Here is a 15,460-nt window from a genome sequence, read left to right as displayed (position 1 = left end):
ATGGAGTATAGTCATGCCATGCTTTAAGACATTCAAGGAATAATACAAGAAATAAGTCACAAAAATATTAGGAGCACCTTATCCATACAAAAAATGGTTCTGCTGTCACCTTCATAACCACAGTCATACCCACCCTATCTAAAGGTGTACATAATACCCATACCTGCAATGTGTACATAACCACTGTCATACCTATCCACTTGTTGGTATGGTACCTGTCATGTGAACAGAACCACAGGCATACCCATCCTACCTGACATTATGATACCTGTAATAAGTACATAACTACAGACATACCCACCCTACCTGATGATATGATACCTGCAATGTGTACATAACCACAGACATACCAATCCCAACTAATAATTTTATACCTGTAATGTGAACATAACCACAGACATACCCATCCTACCTGACATTATGATACCTGTAATGTGTGCATAACTACAGACATACCCACCATACCTGATGATATGATATCTGCAATGTGTACATAACCACAGACATACCAATCCCAACTGATAATGTTATACCTGTAATGTGAACATAACCACAGACATACCCATCCTACCTGACGGTATACCTGTAATGTGCACATAGCCACAGGCATACCCATTCTACCTGACATTATGATACCTGCAATGCGTACATAACCACAAACATACCCACCCTACCTGAAGATACGACACCTGTAATGTGTACATAACCATAGACATACCCACCCTACCTGATGTAATGATACCTGTAATGTGTACATAACCTCAGACATACCCATCCTACCTGATGGAATGATTCCTGTAATGTGTACATAACCACAGACATACCCATCCTATCTGAAGGAATGATAGATGTAATGTGTACATAACTACAGACATACCCACCCTACATGACCTCACTTTTGACCATCACATTGCCTCCATTGTACAGAAGGCTTTCTACATGACCCACTTTGTAAATAAGGGTATTTCATCCAGGAACAAGGAGGTCATAACATCCCTGAACTCCTCCCTTATCAGACCCATTATCAAGTACAATGCCCCCTTTGGCATGTACCTTGCCAAGCACATGCAGCAATTGGAGAGACCACAGAAGTTCCTGACCAGGAAAATCCAGTGTCTTAAACACCTATCCTATGTAGAGGCAAGAGGTAATTACTTTTATGGGATCAATACAATACACTCTACATTATCCATTACAAAAACCTGTAATCCTGTTAAAGAATATGATTGGGATACTAAACAGAAACCACATCATTTAGGGACATACATATTTGTCTGTATCACTGCCAAACCCATGAATTCTAAAACCTAGCCCTGTGCACATGCCAGAACTGGAGAAAAGTTAAGTGGAACAGTCATGTGATGTCATTATTATACAGCATGAGCTGTAGTCACTGTGGAATAAAGTATTCCTGCCACGTTTCACACCTACACAAGCTGCAGTCACTGTAGAACAAAGTATTCCTGCCATATTTCACATCTACATGAGCTGCAGTCACTGTAGAACAAAGTATTCCTGCCACGTTTCACACCTACACAAGCTGCAGTCACTGAAGAACAAAGTATTCCTGCCATGTTTCACACCTACATGAGCTGCAGTTTCTGTGGAACAAAGTATTCATGCCACTTTACACACCTACATGAGCTGAAGTTGCTGTGAAACAAAGTATTCCTGCCATGATTCACACCTAAAACTTAAACTAGAGCCATAAAAAATACAATACCTATATACAGTTTTTCTGCCACCCTTTTTACAGTATCTGTTCCCTGTTGTGACAGTCATTGTGTATGGGCTGGAGTATACAAGATCTTGTTTGGGCTCCAATTCCTCATAATTTTTCCAAAGATCTCTGAAGGACCTCCCAAACCTTTTGTATGCCTGAAATTGTCCATTAAAATGATGAAACAAGTCATGGACATTCAGAATCACCAATTAGCTGAAACACCTGATGTCCATAGGGGTCATTTGCATATATCTCATGTGCCTCTGATACAAGAGGTTTGGGAGGTCACTCAGTGGAAGTTCTAACTTTGCTGGAATTTTCATTTTGTTTTTACTGATTGGATTTTCAGTGACCTTCTCACTTATTGTTTTAGTTTGTTGTTTGGGATATTTTTGCAGTGACCCTAATGATAATGGACATCAGCTGGGTATAACAGCCCTGTGTTTCTTATGCTTAGTCAAACACTTGTTGCCAAGACTGTCATGTGTAGTACTGGCATTCCACGCAGCGGAGAACAATGTTGTCACCACTATAATGACTTGAACCATGGAAAGCTGAATTCCTTCTCTGATGGGAAGAAAATTATACAACTAATATCTTGCCATTATGACTGTATTATACTGTACCTGAAGCACTAGCATGTCACTGCACCAAACGTATATATCGAGAGTGTATCATCCTACAACTGTATAATGCACTATCAATGTCATGGCACCAAACATGTACTCATCAGTGTATTTCCTCAGCTCCTGCAGAGATTCAAGGAAATTGGGAGGTGCATCATGAGAGACTACAATGTTTGTGAGAGGCACAGTGTAAGCATGGATTGAGATATTACCAAGTACGATATTAAACTAAGTTTAGTTTTACTAATAGGTAATACAATGTAGAAAAATCAGGCCACAAGCATTTGTCAGGCCAGTAACTTAGTATGCATTTTCTGACTGTGCAATTCCTACATGGCTGTGAGATTAGCTCATGTAGCTCTGAACACCTTTACGTCAGGTAAGGTCTGAAGTGTGTGGGTAAGGGTGGGTTTCATTTCTTAAAACAGCAAAGTCATGTAATATAATTTTGATAGTGCATATAGTGAATAGCTGTCATCAGAACTGATAATATCATGTCATTACAATAATTACTGTGTAAAATCAAACTTATCCCTACACACTCTTAATAATATGTGCAGTCCTTGAGCAATGATGGTTACATGTGACAGCTAATTATATTGTAGCTGTAGTATAACAATATTAATACTGTTATATATCTGCATGTAAAAAAATCATAATATCAGTGCAGCTAGAATGTGCAATGACAGTAACCTGTACCTTACAGATATAATGCTTATAATCCTTTATTTTTCTGTCTCTCCTCTCACCCTCTTTCTTGCAATCCTTTTTTTTGGGGGGGTCTAAATCTTTGATAGTAACATGCATTACTAGTTCATCTTGACCAACAGCACAGAGAGCTAGGCTGACTCCAGTGGCTCAGACTGCCAATCACAGATGACAGCTGTTGCTCCACCAGCAGCAGAAGGAGCACCCAGCACTTTTTGGTCACTATCTGACAATATTACATCCACACCACTTACACTGCCTCAGGGTCTGGTGCTCTTGTACCCACTACCACTAATGCCAATGGAGATGGTGATTATATTACTCGACAAGCACTGGCAGGATTGGTGGGTGAGGTAATGGACAGGAACCTCGGTGCACAAATAAATTTCATGCAGAACGTCCTGCAGTGCTTTGTCAGATTGCTGCCCCATCCAGCACTGCCTCAGGTTTCAGAGTCAGGAGAAAGTGGTGATAGATATGAGGGTGAGAACTATGTTTCCCCAGTGCTCATGCCAAAAGGGGGTGTGCCACTGGACACCCATTCCTATCACTTTCGTGATGTTCCCCTCCTACTTGTATCCATCTCCAGCTCTGTCTGATATATCATTCCTGTATGTCAGCTCATGATACCTAACCTACACTGTATATCTACTGCTGTTAACGAAAACATCCCTCCACAACATTCCTCACTCTTAGGTGAAAAAGGGCACCTGTCCCACAAAAACAATTACAAACCATAAATAACTTCCCGCTTTGCCTATGTGTGTGTATGGTATACCTGATTTGTTCCAGCTGGTCACACAACAGTATTAATGTGCTGTCACACATCATGTATGATGTATCTATGTAGAAATACTTAAATGATTTCTACATATACATTATTGACTGGAGAAAAAGTGAATAGATATGGTCCTATCCCACCTCCATCTTGATCATTCTTCAATTCTCACCTAGTAGCTTACCCTCTGCTTGCTCCTTATTTTCACCACTGGTCTATCATCCCATTTCACACCTTTAATCTGATCAAAAACATTAATGCACACACCACACCCATGGCCATAGGTGGCTTATACATAGAAATCTCGTTATCTGTAGTCATGATTTGCACAAAGCTTGGCAGTGAGCAGCAAAACCTTCTTCTAGTTCCCATATAAACTCAAACTATAATTCCACATGTACTAATAGTTTTTCATCTGTCATGCAGCTGAGCTTGGTGGCAGTATACTTCAGTAAGGGATTCTGACAGAATGACAATAATATCCGCTGCCTCTATTTGTATATCTTAATTGGCACAAAGTATGCACGACATAATGAGTGTTTTCCACTGCACTATATGCAGTCTTGTGTGCCACTGAGGGTAAGACGGTGTCACATTTATCTCCTTATTCTGAATGTGAGTAACATGCACATGGGGTGTGTCACTGAGGGTAAGACTGTGTCACATTTATCTCCTTATTCTGAATGGGATTAACTTAACACCATAAATGCAGATTGAGATCAATGACTGCAGTAATACCTTCATATCAGTGTGCAAATGTCATATATTTAACAGCTATCAGTCACTGATCAACCCATGTACTGGCAACAATGGATTCTGCACTGTTATATTAATACCTTCATATAAGTGTGCAGATGTTATACAGTTAGCAGCCACCAGTCAGTGATCAACACATGTACTGCCAACAATGGTTTCTGCACTGTTATATTAATACCTTCATATCAGTGTGCAAATGTTATACATTTAACAGCTATCAGTCACTGATCAACCCATGTACTGGCAACAATGGATTCTGCACTGTTATAGTAATACCTTCACATCAGTGTGCAAATGCTATACATTTAAACGCTATCAGTCACTGATCAACATATGTACTGGCAACAGTGGATTGTGCACTGTTATATTAATACCTTCATATCAGTGTGCAAATGTTATACATTTAAACGCTATCAGTCACTGATCAACCTATGTACTGCCAACAATGGATTCTGCACTGTTATATTAATACCTTCATATCAGTGTGCAAATGTTATACATTTAAACGCTATCAGTCATTGATCAACTCATGTACTGCCAACAATGGATTCTGCACTGTTATATTAATACCTTCATATTAGTGTGCAAATTTTATGCATTTAATAGCTACCAGTCACTGATCAACCCATGTACTGCCAACAATGGATTCTGCACTGTTATATTAATCCCTTCATATCAGTGTGCAAATGTTATACCTTTAACAGATACCAGTCACTGATCAACCCATGTACTGCCAACAATGGATTCTGCACTGTTATATTAATACCTTCATATCAGTGTGCAAATGTTATACATTTAACAGCTATCAGTCACTGATCAACCCATGTACTGGCAACAATGGATTCTTCACTGTTATATTAATACCTTCATATCAGTGTGCAAATGTTATACATTTAACAGCTACCAGTCACTGATCAACCCATGTACTTCCAACAATGGACTCTGCACTGTTATATTAATACCTTCATATCAGTGTGCAAATGTTATACATTTAAACGTTATCAGTCACTGATCAACCTATGTACTGCCAACAATGGATTCTGCACTGTTATATCAATACCTTCATATCAGTGTGCAAATGTTATACATTTAACAGCTATCAGTCACTGATCAACCCATGTACTGCCAACAATGGATTCTGCACTGTTATATTAATACCTTCATATCAGTGTGCAAATGTTATACCTTTAACAGCTACCAGTCACTGATCAAACCATGTACTGCCAGCAATGGATTCTGCACTGTTATATTAATACTTTCATATCATTGTGCAAATGTTATACATTTAACAGCTATCAGTCACTGATCAAACCATGTACTGGCAACAATGGATTCTGCACTGTTATATTAATACCTTCATATCAGTGTGCAAATGTTATACATTTAACAGCTATCAGTCACTGATCAACCCATGTACTGCCAGCAATGGATTCTGCACTGTTATATTAATACCTTCATATCAGTGTGCAGATGTTATACATTTAACAGCTATCAGTCACGGATCAACCATGAAATGGCAACAATGGATTCTGCACTGTTATGGAGAATATCAATTACTGGCACAGAGGTACACTCCAGTATGTTATGGATGTCCCTGTTACTCACCATTATGTTTCTCATTCCCCTATGTCATCATGCATGTACTGATGTCATCACCCATGTACTGTATGTCTTCATGCATGCACTGTATGTCATCACACATACACTGTATGTCATCACACATGTACTGCATGTCATCATGCCATGTACTGTACTTTCTGACAACTTTATTCATGTGTGACTTGTCTCACACACAACAGCACAAGGTCATTTGAGACACCACCAGATACAGCACTGATGCTGAGCATATCACTCACCCCCTTATGAGTTCCAGTCCAGTAATGTATACTTTGTATTACCCTGCCACAATGTTTCCTCTAACATAATACATTTATCACTTCACACACATGGACAATAAGGGTCTGAACAGTACAACATATTGCCCTTTTAGTGTTATGCGCATCACTTTCAGTATTATGCATATCACTGTCCTTGCATATGCACATCACTGTCCTTGGTAAGTGACATCATACTTCCTATGACACAAATCTGCCTTCAGCCATATAGGTAAGTTGCCCATAATGCAACTGTGCTTAGCTTCTCTGCACAACAGAAAGCAATACTGATATAACTATGCATATGTAGAAGTATTATTTCAAGTATAACAGCTTCCATAATTTAATGTGCTCCTAATGTGATGTTCACATTTTCAGTAATGTATGTTGAGACCTGTAATAAACCCAGTACTGAAGTACTTGTCACAATGCACATTTGTCAGTCTTCCAAAATGCTGTTTCATTCCCTTGAAACATCCTCTTTCTGTCAGCTGTGGTCCAGCAACTAGCATGACATCAGTAGAAAATACACCAGTTAAGACAATGTGATGTAAGTAGGCAGGTGTCCATTTCCTATGTGTTGTATATTGTATCATTGTGGACAATGATTCCATGTCCTGTGAGTTGTACATTGTATAATTGTGGACCATGATTCCATGTCCTGTGAGTTGTACATTGTATCATTGTAGACAATAATATATGATATGCAATAATTATTAAATGATCAGATATGATATGACAAAAACCCTACTGTGTTATGACACTTTCACGGTGGGGATCAGGCTTTGCAAGTGTTGTAATCCATTTTAACCAAAGCCTTTTTAATTCACACACAATAGTGAGGCTATTTCCTCCAATGTGTTCTTTTCCACAAGCATCATACAAACTCTTGTGATGTGCTGATTGTTAATGCCGAAGTCTAGAACCTGTGAGTTAGGCAGGAAACAGTTCAAATCATGTGACACCCATCATAGCAGACTGTAAACAACAGTTAGTGTATTGCAAGAATGCCTTCAATGTATGTAATGTGAGAATTTCAGCCATGTTGTTGCACATCCTAGGAAGAAGTTTAAGATCCCCTGAGTGCTATATACCCTTTTAAGAAAGTGCATATTCATTGTCACATACTAGTGATGATATTCACTGAAATGTGTGCTTTCTCACAAGTTCTGTGAAAGTTTATCTGTGGCATCTACCATGAGAGTGTAAGTGATGAAACTGTAAGTTAGGCAGTCAGTTGTTTAAATCCTATGAGAGCTGCATTGTAATAGTGTGTAAACAACAATGAGTAATATAGAAGTCTGGCTTAGTGGACAAGAAGCACAATGTGAGAAAGCCAAGTTGTATTTGGCAAATGGAAGGCTTTGATACCGTGGGTGTTGAACTCACATTTAAACATGCACAGTTTATCATTATCCTTTTGTCTATGTTATTGCTTCGTGCATAACACAACAATGAATCACTATTCTGTGTTGTGAAATATTAATATTATTTCTCATTCTTTGGGCAAATCTAGTGAGAAATTGGTGCTGATTGCATAGCAATGCTGGCCATCTTACCATGGTTTATAGACCTGATATGAAAGTTCAGTACAAGTTATATGGGTATGATTAGATACTTATTATGTCAACTAGCCCAGCTTCCACAGTTCAGTTTACTCCTGATGATGTGTTTGCATTGTCAATAAATTATGTTGAGTCTTGGAATCCATCATTCACTGGTGTCCACATCACAATGCTCAAATGTGAGTCTTCTATAATACAGTCACACTTCCTCTAGACATATGCTCTTTGACAAGAAGTATGCATGTTGCATCATTAGGCAGTTTATTATCAAAATCATTTGATTGCAGTAGGCATGGGTTCTAATTCACCCTGGCATACATTGCATCAGTGTGTAACACATCATTAATATGCACTACTAATTTAGTAAGCAGGGGTGTTGTGAGAAATTCTGCTTGGATATGACCCTTTCACATCCTGAGTGTTTTCATCTCCTAAGTTTTGTACTCACTTTTAATGCAGAACATGTACATTCATACACACAGCTGATGACAGTCCATCAAGTGCATAGATATTACACAACACAATAGACTGTTACTTTGCAGGCAGGGGTTCAAATCCATACCTCTCAACTGTCCAGATTTTCACACAATATCCAATTTTTTGGCTCATATTTTTGGTTGGTTCCTCATAAAATAGGTAGATTTCTGGCAAATCATTGGGATGATTTGTGTATTGCAGTCACTAAATAATGATGTACATTTGAGTTTCAGACTTCAAATCTTTTAGAAAATATATGTTAAAACAAACCCTATTACTACAGCAACATTTTAAGTTTATAAGAGTAATATTTAAAATGTGTTCCTGTTTTTGGGCCTTAGTGCCCCCATTTTATTGGGCTTTGTCCAGATTTCCTGCACTAAGAAGTTGAGAGGTATTTTCAAATCTATGATGATCTGACATGTAGAATATTGGCATATGTCATTATCATGTGTGGATAATGATATGCAGATTTAACTTGTGGTGATGTGCCATGCTTGTTAGATTGATTTCATACCTCACTAAAATCATGGCCTGATTGCTGCAGTGGTTGGTGGCTTTCACTCCCCAATTTCTTTAGTCATGTTTTTTATTTTCATGTGCTATTCTGCAATATTACTATTCACTTTACATGTTTCTCTGTATCCACACCTCTTCACAAAGCCATTTGTTGTTGTACATTTTATTCATGAACATGACTTTGCATTATCTATGTGAGAGGCCATGTGTTCAGAACCAATTATGTCTCTGATATCACCCTGTGTGTTCCCATAAAATGCATTTTGCAGCACCTTCTTTCATGACAGTTGTGTTTGTGTTAGCATACCCTGATAAGCATCTGTGATGATGTGTACAGCCTTGTATAGCATCAGGGGTTCAAGCCCAGCTGTATGCATTTTCTTTCCCTCACATCAATTTGTGTGTTCCTTTGAAATGTGTTTTTTCGTTCCCTTATGTCACCATGTGACACCATTAAATATCGGTTTAAAACCTACAACTGTATTAATAATTTTGGTGCTTTCTCTGAGCTACAAACTGCCATGGCACCTCAAACGTATTAGGAAACATTCATTGTGTGCACAGTGCAACTCTGTTGAATAACAGTTTTCTTTTTTCTGAGATTGCTAACTCTAGTCTTTTAATTAATTACTTAGAGTTTTTAGATTATAATAATGTAATCTGTATGCACTTAGTCTTTCCTGTCAGCAACTGTTAAATATGATATTCATCCCATTTAAGTGTGCAGAAAGACTCTATTAACACAACCTTATTATTAACACATAATCTTGTCCACTCCTAACAGGAAATGTCACCGCAACTGAGCTCTCCTTACCTCACAGTTGTGACACTGAGTCCCAAACCAAAGCCAATTCCAGGGGAAATCTATTCTCTATCTGTGGAACCTGTACCACCTACGATTGAGCCTTGCCACTACCAGGGAATGTACGTGTATAAATACTGATCTCAATAATTTTGGTCTTTGTCCCGTGGTCTCTGACTACTCGGTTCCCATAATACATCACCCCTCAACTTCCCCAAGCACTCTCTACTCCATACTGCTCTCCTATCCTTTATTTTTAATCCTTGCACCTCCTACTGCTTAGTTGGCACCCTCTGTAAACACTTCATATACTATCCTTCACAATTCTATCCTCCTAACTCTATCTATATTACCATTCTATATTTGGTACAACTATCACTTAAAAGGTCTCTCCCTGCTACTTTTTCGTCTACTATATCAGCTCTGCTACCTGTTCACTCTATCCTAAGGCAACTCTTTCCTTAGCAAATATTTCTAACTAACCCCTTCCATACCCTCTTTCCCACTATTCAAAATCTAATTCTACTACTACTTACTTTACTGATTGTTTTTCTTGTACAGAGCTGCTCAAGGGGCTAGGAAATGCCCGCTCTGTTCCCCCTCACTTTGCTCTGGCTCACTCCACTCCCCTACTCTATCCTACCTCCATTCCCAACCACCCCCATTTCACTTACATTTATACCTATTAAACCCACCCACATAACCACCAGTTAACACCTTTACCTTGAACTAATTTACACTAACAGCTGTTTAAAACACTCACCCCACTCCATAACATTAGTACATAATTAACTAACCTATATCCCCACAGTAAAGTATACTCCCTACTCACATATAAAATGACACATATCTAACCTATCCACATATCCACTCACTACCCATTACACATCCAGTCTATCTGTAATTCACATTAAACACCTATCTCACTACACATAATAATATACAAGCCACCTTAATAATACGCTTCTTCCTTAGAAGACTCACTATCACATTTCACTCCTCCAAATTGTCATGTGCTCATTGCTACTACTCCTGTACTCCCTCACCTCATACCACACACTACTACTACACAACAATCCCCCTCCCTGGAAAACTACCCTACTAGAACACATCTACAAACTATGCTATAGCAGCTTCCTTTTTTTCTACCTCCAACATGGACTTTCACCTAACTACAGTCCATTCTCTAAGAAACATTTCAAAAAACCCCAAAAAACAAGATAAACTACTAAATAAGCATGTCAGACTCTATTTACACTTACTTAATCAATTAAACTGTTCTGGTGATATACACCTAAATCCTGGACTCTTGCCACCACCAGACGCAGCAACCAACAACATAGGTTCATAGGTTCATAGGTTCGTAGGTTCATACTAGGCTATCTGCCCTAGTGCATTTATAAGCCTAGCCAGAATGTGTTTGGCTTTCGCCACCCATTTTAAATTTATTTTGCTATGCCCTTTTTCGAGGTTAGTATACTGTGCCTCTATCTAACAGTGACACAGAAGTGATACCCGGGGTAAACCTACGATCTCCCATCCACTCATCAAGATTCCTCTTGAAGAGAGTCAATGAGGGACTCTGCCTAACCTGGACTGGGATTTTATTCCAGAGTGAAGGGAGCCTCTGGGTTATGAATCTGTCCCACCAGCATGTCCTATTTATTTCAGTGCTGAGGTTCAAGTCTCTCGAGCGTGAAGCTCGATGGGATTTGGATTTTCTGAGGTGCAGCATGTCCATTAATTCCGGGTTGGACATGGCTTTATACGTCAGGCACAGATCTCCTCTGAACAGGTGGTATGCCACTGAGTAGAGCTGGAATTTCTTTAACCGGGCAGCATATGGCATCTGTTTGAGCCCTTTGATCCTCTTGGTGAGGTACTTTTGGGGTCTTTCCAGTTGCTGCAGGTGTCTTGTAAGGTACATCCCAAAAGGGGCATTGTACTCAATTATGGGCCTGATGAGGGATGAGTAAAGAGGAACGATGACCTCCCCTGATCTAGATGTGAATCCCTTCATGATTAGGTGGGCTATATAAAATGTTTTTCTAACCACTTTGGCCACGTGGTTGTCAAATGAGAGATTGCTATCAACTTGGGTCCCCAGGTCCCTAATTACTTCTTCTGTACTTAATGGATTTCCACCTATGTGGTAATTTGTGGACACTTTGTTTTTGCCAAAGGGATGACTATACACTTTTGGCATTTAGCTTGAGGCCATGGCTCTGGCACCAGTTGTCTGTTTCTATGAGGCCCTTTTGGAGGATGCTTGTGTCGGCTGGAGAGTCGATTATGGCACCCAGTTTGCAGTCATCTGCGAACTTGGTCAGCCACAGTCCTTCCGTGTTGGCCTGTACCTCCGAGAAATATATACCGAACAAGAGAGGTCCCAGGACTGAGCCTTGTGGGACACCACTTGTAACTGGTTTGGAGTCTGACATGGCTCCAGCAATTCTAACCATGTGGGTTCTGTCCTTGAGCCAGTTTGCAATCCATCTAGTGACATAGGGGTTTATATTTAAGCTGGTGAGCTTATCTATAATGCCCGAGTGGGGTATTGTATCGAAGGCTTTTGCGAGGTCCAGATAGGCTGTGTGGACCACCTTCCCTCGTCAATGGCCTTGGTGACTGTTTCAAAGAAATCAACCAGGTTTAAGAGGCAGGATCTGCCCTTAACAAAGCCGAACTGGGTAGGATCCAGTGTCTGTAGGTCCCCAATATCTTTATTTATGAGGTCCATGATGATCCTTTCCATAGCTTTGCAGACCAAGCTAGTCAGGCTTATGGGGCGATAGTTTCCAGGATCCGTTGAGGCACCACCTTTATGGAGAGGGACCACTGTTGCTGTACGCCACTCTTTGGGCACATATCCTGTAGTAAGGCTGAGATTGAACAGTAGTTTTATGTTTGGGTTTAGCTCTTCTTTGAGTTCATGTAGGACACAGCCCGGGACACCATCTGGTCCCATTGATGCTGTGTTTTTTGCTTTGGAGAGGGCAGCTCTTACCTGAGCATCTGAGATGTCAGGGGGGCAGCACTCTGCTGGGATAGATATTTGCCCTTTTGGTGGGGAGGGGGGAGAAGTTTGCGCTGAACCTGTCAGCTAGGATGTTGGCAATGTCTGTGGGTTCGGTGTATTTTTTGTCATTTTGGACTAATTCTGAGCATATCTGGGAATTACCACCCAGGTTCCTAACATAACTAAAGAAAGCCTTGTGATTATCCTTAGTGTCCTGTGCAATTTTTCTCTCGAAGCTGGCCTTAGACAATTTTATGTGTGCCCGTAGTTTTTTGCTAATACTGATCAGTGATGCCTTCCCTTTTTGGGATTTCGCTTTATCATTTAGTAGCTTCCTCCTTCTGTTGTATAGTTTGTTTATGGCTGGGGTCCACCAGACAGGACGTCTGCCTTTGTAGGATTGGGTCTTGGTTTTATTTGGGATCGCATGATCCATGCATTCCTGAAGGTGTTCATAGAATGCGTTTATAAAGGATTCTGCGGTCAGGGCTGTATTTTCCACAGGCCCGGGGGCTTTGAAGGATTCCACCTCAATTTTGAGGAGTGTAAAATTTGCTTTAGAGAAGTTTTTCACTGTGGTTTTCTGGGCAGGGGGTGGGGTCGGGATGTGAATATCCAGTGAGATTAGTTTATGGTCTGATCTTACCAGTGAGGGATACACTTCTGGTCTGGAGCATAGAGTCCCCATGTTGGTGATGATCAGGTCCAGTATGTTTTCCCTCTTGTGGGAGTGGTAACAAGTTGTTCCATAGCATTTGAGTTTATAAATTCTAGGAACCTTTGGGCTAGGGTGTTGGAGCTAGAGTAATGCTCCCAGTCTATGTTTGGGTAGTTGAAGTCGCCCAGTATAATGGTGTTTGGAGAGACCTTCATATTTTCCAGTGTTCTCAGGAAGGCCGAGTGGGGTTCCTGGGTTTGGGAGGGTGGTCTGTAGCAGGCTATAAACTGGAAGGCAGTTTTACCCACTGTTAGTTGCACATGGATAGTCTATGATGCTTCGTGCTTTGCCACCAACCTGGAGGTGTGGGTATCTTTGATGAATATCGATACTCCCCCTCCTTTTGTGGTTCGGTCCAAGTTTTGGGGCCGAAAAGCATGGTATGAGGTATAACCTGGTAGTGCTGGGGTGCTCTCGGGAGCCCTGAACCAGGTTTCTGTTACTGCACAGATATCGATGTTCTCCATGCTAAGGAGAGTTTTGAGTGCGTGCATCTTGAGGTTTAGACTTCTGGCGTTGAGTAGCATTACTCTTAGTTTCTTATCCCTTGTGATACCTATGGAGGTGGGTTTGTCTTTTGAGCCTTGCCTAAAAAAGGCACTATGGGGGTAGCAAGAGCCTTTGCCAATATCCGAAAGCCCAGGGGTGACAGGTGCAAGCCGTCCCAAGCGAAGCATCGTGGCTTGTCGAGCATATCATCCCAAGCTGATAGGCATTAGATCCCCTTTGAATGACACCAGTACTTAAGCCAATTGTTGAAATTGATCATCTTGTCTTCATATTGTGGCATCATTCTTGGTGAGGGTAAGATGCTACTCAAGGTCAGGGTCATACCGGCCTGGGCTACATGCTCAGAGAGCTCCTTTATGTCTCTTTTCATGTAGTCCAGGGAGGTACAACTCAGGTCATTCACACCAGCATGGACAATGACTGAGTCATATTTGTACTTTTCCTTGGAGTGACCTGAGTGCTTGTGTTATGTGGCGGATCCTAGCACCCGACAGGCTGCTCACCGTGACCCTCTCCTTGTTCAGCCTGGTGAGCGGGACGTCAGTGTGCCTGACGATAGAGTCACCTATTACAAGTGTATCAGGTGTGCTGTTTAGTCTTAAGGGCTGTGACTGTTTGGCACACTGGCTTTGTGAGATATGTGTTGCACGTGTTTTGTTTTGGGGTAGCGGCTGCTTGGGTGTCTGCTTTGGAGGTCTCTGCTGCTTCAGCAGATCTTTATTTAGAGCCTCCAGTATGTTTTTGTGTGATTATGTGTTTGGTTTGCTGTCGTGGTAGGTCTATGTGAGACTGGAATTGTAGTGAGTATGGTTTCCTTCTCCTCCTGACTGGTTATGCCAGTACTGAGTTGAAAGAGCTTAGCCTCCAGTTTGGCTATATGGTTGCATCTCTCACATGTATTGGAATTTGTTGGGAGGAGGAGAGGGTTGTCTGTGTACATGAGGCAGTTGTAACATTGCCTCAAGATTCCCAGATTCACCAGCTGGACCGGAGAGGAGATTGACAACTGACCTTTGGACATGCTAGAATAATATTGGGAATTCCTTAATAATTGAAAACCAGGGCCAGTGGGGAGTGAGGGTGTAGTGCTTTTAATTTTTAGTGCTGACTTATATAATTGCTTTAGTGAGCAAGTGCCAGGTAACTTAAGTGCAATGTGTTACAGGTAACTTAAATGCAACGACAAACAGTAACTTTCTTTCAAGTGAAACAAGGAAATAAGTACAGTAAGCAATGCAGATATCACTAGTGAGCCACAGAAGCGCTGAGAAGCCACGTATTAGGTGGAATTAGCGTTCCAGGGAAATAACAAGCAAACAAACAACAAGCATATAAACAAAGCTATATTCAGCAGGCCTGGATCTAGTCTATGCTACAGCAAACAA

The sequence above is a fragment of the Protopterus annectens genome, chromosome 6.part0 (assembly GCF_019279795.1).
Source record: "Protopterus annectens isolate FY-2018-M chromosome 6.part0, PAN1.0, whole genome shotgun sequence".
NCBI lineage: Eukaryota > Metazoa > Chordata > Ceratodontiformes > Protopteridae > Protopterus > Protopterus annectens.
Note: the sequence above shows the minus strand (reverse complement) of the source record.